The 7,020-nt window shown below is 41.5% G+C and overlaps 1 pseudogene; it reads right to left on the bottom strand.

Moving 5' to 3' along the window:
* Positions 1–4,561: 4,561 nt before the first annotated feature.
* Positions 4,562–6,555, bottom strand: LOC114653077 (uncharacterized; annotated as a pseudogene).
* Positions 6,556–7,020: the final 465 nt, after the last annotated feature.

Here is a 7,020-nt window from a genome sequence, read left to right as displayed (position 1 = left end):
ATTAGCGCCCACATGCCTGCATGTACTCCCGTCAACAACTGGCCATGGTCCTGATGAGACAGCTGATGGTGTCCTGCGGAATCTCCTCCCAGACCTGGATCAGGGCATCAGTGAGCTCCTGGTCCATCTGTGGCTCCACTTGGAGACATTGAATGCACTGATACATAACATCCTAGACGTTCACAGTTAGATTGAGGTCTGGGGAACATGCAGGCCAGTCAATGGCATTGATGCCTTCGTCACCCATGAACTACCTACACACTCTCGCCACATGAGGCTTGGCATTGTCCTGTACCAGGAAGAATTCAGGGCCTACTGTACCAGCACAAAGTCTGACAACGGCTGTGAGGATTTCATCCTGGTACCTAGCAGTAGTCAGTATACCGTTGCCTAGCACTTGGAGGTCTCTGCAACCCTCCAAGGATATGCCTCCCCATGCCATCATTGACCCACTGCCAAATCAGTCATGCTGGATGATGTTGCAGACTACATAACGTTCACCACAGCTTCTCCAGACTCTTTCATGTCTATCACATATGCTCTCATCTGTGAAGAGGACAGGGCATCAATAGCAGATCTGTCAATTGTAGTATTCTCTGGTGAATGCCAATTGAGCTGCAAGGTTATGGGCTGTGAGCACAGGTCCTACTTGAGGACATTGGGGTTCTCATGCCACCTCCATGGATTCTGTTTCTGACAGTTTCGTTAGAAACATGTACACCAATAGACAGCTGGAGGTCATTTTGTATGTCTCTGGTAGTGATCTTCCTGGTTCTCCTCGCACAAAGGAGCAGATACTGGTCTTGCTGCAGGGTTGATGGCCTTCTATGACTGTGTCCAGCTCTCCTCATGTAGCGGCCTGTCTCCTGGTATCTATCTCCTCCATGGTCTTGAGACTGTGCTAGAATACACAGAAAACATTTTTGTGATAATGCATACAGATGTACCGTCCTGGAGGAGCTGGACTACCTGTGGAACCTGAATCAGCTGCAGGAAACGCTTCATGCTACCAGTGGCGACAAGTACACTAGTAGAATGCAAAACTAGAGAAGAATCAGTTAGGAAGGATAAGGAGAGAGCAATTGTCCTTGGCCACCACCTTTAAAACCATTCTTTCTTCATCATGTAAAGCACTTTGAGCTACATTATTTGTATGAAAATGTGCTATATAAATAAATGCTGTTGTTGTTCCTTTTTTTGGGGATGTCTTACTGTTGCCTCTCCAGTGTACCTGTTGTCACTTTCATTTGCACAAAAGCAGGTAAAGTTGAATCACAATTGCTTATGCTTCCTAACTGGACAGATTGGTATCCCTGAAGCTGAACTGACTTAGTGTTAGACTGTGATGATTAAGTTGATCCCTTAATTTTTTTCAGCACTGCATGCATATACAGTATATATATATATATATATATATATATATATATATATATATATATATATATATATATATATATATATATATATATATATATATATAACATATAAACTGGTATGTTATAAATATATTTTATAAATATTTCAGTGAGATCTCCATTGAATTGTACAAACAACAATCTAAATTTTAAAATGTTTTTCATTTTAATACTTAAATACTAGTAGAAAAGGAAAATAATATTTAAAAAAAATAAGGTTTGGAAAAGTTATTGCAGCAGCGTGTGGCAATACATTGCATTAGACTTGTATGGTTTTGCGTAGTGAAGCTTACATGATTTCTTTGTAGAAATGTTATGCCCTATCATTTTCTGTAATGCTGAGCAAAAAACAATAACATACAACTAAATAAATAATACATTTACATGCCCTGTAGACAATTAATGAAAAAATACAGAACTGTCCTTGGCTTTTTGGTAAATTAACAAACTTGATGCTGGGAGCCATCTCATTGAACATCTGTGTTTGTATATAGTCCTCCTACCTTTCAAGCATTGCTGCTGTTAATTTACCCAGTATTTTACTTCCTCATTGATTTTGCATTTTTCATTGTTATTTGCCTATTTTTGAAATGCACACAATGATCTATTATAGGATTTCTGTTCATTCTGTTAAATTTTCTAGGCACAGTTTATTACATTTTAAAAATAATTATTCATTATTTTGTTATGGATGTTTTCATCTTCTGTAAATGACATTTCATTGCATTTGCCTGTTTATTTGGTATGTCATCCATAGGGATTCACAAACAGCAGTATAAGCAGTTGCAGATTATTACAGGGTAATTAATGTGCTCCACAAGTTAATCCTGCATAATTGGTTTGCAGTGTCTTTCTGAAAGAGTTGTGTGTTGGGAATCAAATTATATTTACCCCCTGTTGCTACCTGCAATATAGTTTTTTTTTTCTGATTGTGGCAAAGGGACTCCTTGGTATACCTGTATGATAGCTTATACTGACAAGCACTTAATACCGCAAAATTAAATTGTCTAAAGCACATAAGGAGAATTCTGAAAGTGTAATAAACATTAAACATTAAGCATGTTTATTGGTTTAAAAATATATATATATTTTTTTTTTTTTTCAGGACTCATTTGACTGAGTTTCATTAAAATATATATTTGCATTTGCCTGTATGTACAAATGGCTGCATCAGAAAAATCAAAGGCTCATTTTGGAATACAAACATTTTATGCACTGAATCAGTCAATATTTTGTACAGTGCCATTCATGGAATGCACCATCACTAGGTGCTTTATATAGGAAATAAGGCCGCATTTCAAAATATGGTTGTGTTGCTACCTGGAAAAACATTTTACTTAGACTATTATGCTGTACTAGCCAACCCGCGGCTTAGCATACAGCGCATAATTATTTATTGATGGGTGAACACTTCCTGAAAGACACAGTTGTCCAAATGGGGTGGGTTTGAGGATACGACTGTGAGTGAATGAAAAGATGGAACTCTGGAGAGAGCAACATACAATTGTCCGTGACTGAAAACTGATTTTGGCAGATACAGGCATATCTTTTTGAAAGTTTGGCCCTGTGCCTTATTAATTGTCATTGCAAAGGCCAATCTAACTGGAAATTGTCTGCGTGTAAAAGTAAAATCAAATTTGAATCTGATGGGGTCAGGGATATCCGGGGAATAAGGACAGTTTGTGAGGTAGCAGCTGCGATAGTCTTACACTCCAGTACATTGCGGTGAATGCTGGTAACAGAAAATCTAGTGCCATTATAGAGACCTTTTGCAGGCAGGAGGTTTCTGAGAAGCATGATGACTGAACCAATTTTAATTTTGAGTTTATGCGGAGGCATGCCAGTGGGAGTAAGACTATTAAGAAATTCTTCGGGGAATGAAAGTTGATCTGCAGGATCGTCTGTGACGATGAAGTCAATGCTGGTGAAAGTCACTTCGTCGGTAGGGATAAGTTTCAACACTTGTTCATTATGGTGTAGTGAGTCTTCGTTGGTGATGCTTAATATAGCTCGCGTGCTGAGTTGTTCCAGAGTGACAGTTGAGAAGTCGATGTCGCCATGTAGTTGTTGAACGGGAGCAGAAATAAAAGGAAAACAATGTGAAGGCAATGTCACAGGTGTTCCGTTTTTTACGTCACCAACATCGAGGAGCCATTTTGCGAAATGTTGTTCTTCAGGAAGAGCTCTCATATTTGTCGTCAGTGTAAGAACATGTATGTGACGCCACAAAGGTTGCTTGTTAATGCAACTGGCGACAGTAAGTACTCGGGAGCCACGCATAATGATGGGGAGAATTTGTTGGAAATCTCCACCCAATAGTATTATTTTGCCTCCAAATGGCTGCATATCACCCATGAGGTCACGTAATAACCTGTCAACTGCCTGGAATGCGTATGCATGTGTCATTGGCGCCTCGTCCCATATTATCAATTTGGATTGCAGAAGATGTTGAGCGTGTGGCGAGGTAGGTTTGATGTTGCATGTGGAAGTAGTATTCAGTCTCAACGTCTGTGATAGTTTTACACTCCAGTGAATGCTGGTAACAGTCAGGCGGGAGGCGGGCTGGCGGGCAAGCCAAAAGAAACACTATGCTCTTAGTATGGTATGAATCAGGTTTTTGTAGACAAAGGTTTTCTCTGTTCCTGCAGGACCATCTAAGAAGAAGCAGGTTTGTCGGGGATGGGAATCGCTGTATGCAGCGTGTAAAACAGTGTCAACAGTGTGTTTCTGTTTTGTGTTGTGTTGTAGTGTTCCATAGCGTGTGAGTGTTCAGCCTGAGTGTCGAAGGTGGGAGATAAATGACACAGTGGAGGAATGTCAGTGGGGGGTAGGTGTAATTAGTGCAGGTTGAGGCCATGTGGTTGCAGCATGTCATTAATTTCCACGAGAGCATACATGCAAGCGGTGCGTGTGGAATATTTTGTGAGAAAGTCCTCAGAAAGGGAAAGTTTATGTGTGTCCCAAAGGCGTGGAACGTTGTGGGGTTCGCCGAAGGCACAGACGAAAATGAAAAGTTCTCGCAAGAATGGTGGCATTCGTATCTGGGATGCCTCTGTAAGAGTATCATACCATATCTTGTCATCTTTACGAAGACCTAATTGTTGGCAAGCTTCTTTGAAAGTGTCACATTCGATGCCATTGACCGTTCATCGATGGTGGAAACTTGTGACGCCTACGGAACGGGTAAGGAGAAGTCTGAGGTAATAACATTCGGTGTCGTTAATGGCACCAACAGGCATTCTACCGATCACTTTTGTGCCTCCTCTGATTCTTTTTTTCCTTTTTCCAGAGGACTTTTGGAATGTGTAATGTTGGGGAACATCAGTGTAATGTAACTCCACAGCCTCGGGATCTGTCTTGTTGAGTTCAAACCATGCTAAGAGCATAGTGTTTTTGTTGGCTTGTCTTTGTAGCGCTTGTTCCTCGTGACCCTCATGAAAGAAGATGACTTGTTGTTCTGGCAAATGAACTGGTAATCGTGTAATAACGTGAGATTTTTCTGAAAGACTGTACTCGTTCAAATGCCACATAGCCTCAGGAGCACTAACATACCTACCGTCAAGGAAAGTCTGTATTTCGTCATGTTGCAAAACACCATCGGCTGGCTCCCTGTGAAGTGCAATGGATGCAGCGTTGTGTCCTTTGTAGACATACTTATATAAATACTTGATACATTGAATGGACGGGCAAACTTCAACGTTAATATGAGCATTGAATTTCTGAGAAAGCCAAGGATTGTAAGGAACTATCCAACGGTTGTCGATATCGTATTTGCCAACAATGGCAGTTCTCCCCTGTCTTCGGCGGTATATGGGGTATCCTTGTGTGTTTTCTTGAGTCTCTGCGTTGAAGTCCTTTGGGAAATTTTTGGTACACGTGCCGTCTTTCATGCAAGGTGATTTGGTGTTGAGCGTTCCACATGGACCGTGCATTTAGTGACAATTTGGAAAAGTCGAGGGTGTATTTCAGGATTTGGAAGGTCAGCGCAGACAAATTTCTCTATATCATCCGTGGTCCTTATTTTGGATTGTGAGTCAAGTGTAAGTAACATATGGCAATGAGGCAATCCTCGTTTTTAGAATTCAATGACGAAGATGTAAGCGAGAACATTGCCGAAAATATTCTTCTCCAGAATATCTGTTAGGAAATCTTGCAGTTTGATATGAAAGACGCGAGCAATGATGTCAGGTCTGTGTTCTGTTTGCTCATGATGGGAAATGGCGTTAGAGATTTCCGGCCAAGCAGGATTGCAGGTGAATGTTAGGAATAAGTCAGGCTTTCCACATTTGCGGACAATTGCCATCGTGTCTTGGTAGTTCTGTTGCATGTACCTTGGACTGCCTTGAAAGGTGGAGGGAAGAATGATCAATTGTCCAGGGAGGAGGTTATAGTGTTGTGCTTTCGCAGCGACAGCATCCAGCAGTCCCCTGTATTGCTCTACACGCAAATCTTGTTGATGGGACCGTAGGTAATGTAAACGCGCGCCTTCTGTTCTGACATATGCATTGACGACGTATTGCTGGAAGAGTTTGCCACTGGAATGCAAGACGCTAAATGAAGATCTCATGGCAAGCCTGTAAGCATAAAATTGGAGCTGCGTGACTCGTGTTCTTTTCTCGGTTCACTTTTCCTCAACATGGGTCAATTGTATGTGCCAACCTGGATCTCCGTAAGGGAATAGCAGTGGATAAACCATGGAGTCACAGTTCATATTGAGTACAGAGATACGCTTGCAAGCATCTCCCCTTGGGTATATGCAAATGTCACGTTGTGCAGGAGGTTCCCCGTCTTCACCTACAAAGATAGCAGCAACATCAGTTTGACAGGATGGGGCGTTATACCTTCTCATATCCAGAGTTGGATTTTCCATGAATACCATTCATACAGCAGCAACAGGGTTACTGTGAGTGATAATGTCATGCATTTGCATGTAATACTTAGCGAATGGATTAACCTGTCGTATCATTTTGTCTAGTTGCAGCAACAAAATGTCACTGCAAGTGCTGTTACATTCCTTTTGCAAACGTTGAGTGGTAGCCTCAGCAGAATCGAAGATATATAGCTGACCGTATTGTGGTGACGTGTCAGGATTGGTATATAAAGGAGAGACGTGGTGATAAATTTGACCGTGGATTTTGAAAGGATACGATCCGTGGCCGGATGGTTGAGCGATGTGGGCGCCCATTGAAGCCAAAGCTAAAGCAGAGTTGTATTCCCTGATATGATCGCAGTAATTTCGGGACAGTGGGTTCTTGCCAGTCAAGAGGTTTTGTAATAAAAGAGGAGGTTTGGATAGCGGTGGCAAAGACACCTTGCTGGTATGACTACACTTAGTGTAATGTCCGGATGTGTTGACCTTTGATGGCCAATGAAGAGCATTGCAAGAAGTACATAGTGCGGTAGGTAGGCCAATGTTATGTTCTTGGTATGCTCTTGAAAAGCAGCGGAAAACTGAATGCGATGACTGTGCATGTTGGAATGTGTTTCCGTATGTTTGTTGAGAAGAAATGATGTGTGGAATGATTTAGTGCAGTGTTGACACTGAAAGGAATTGGAATGAGTTTGTAAGTGCTTCTTGAGAGTACGAGTTGTTTTGAAGCACTGC

Source organism: Erpetoichthys calabaricus, chromosome 6 (genome assembly GCF_900747795.2).
Source record: "Erpetoichthys calabaricus chromosome 6, fErpCal1.3, whole genome shotgun sequence".
In the NCBI taxonomy this organism is placed as follows: domain Eukaryota; kingdom Metazoa; phylum Chordata; class Cladistia; order Polypteriformes; family Polypteridae; genus Erpetoichthys; species Erpetoichthys calabaricus.
The sequence above is the reverse complement of the archived record's forward strand: the minus strand, read 5'-3'. Positions and strand labels throughout refer to the sequence as shown.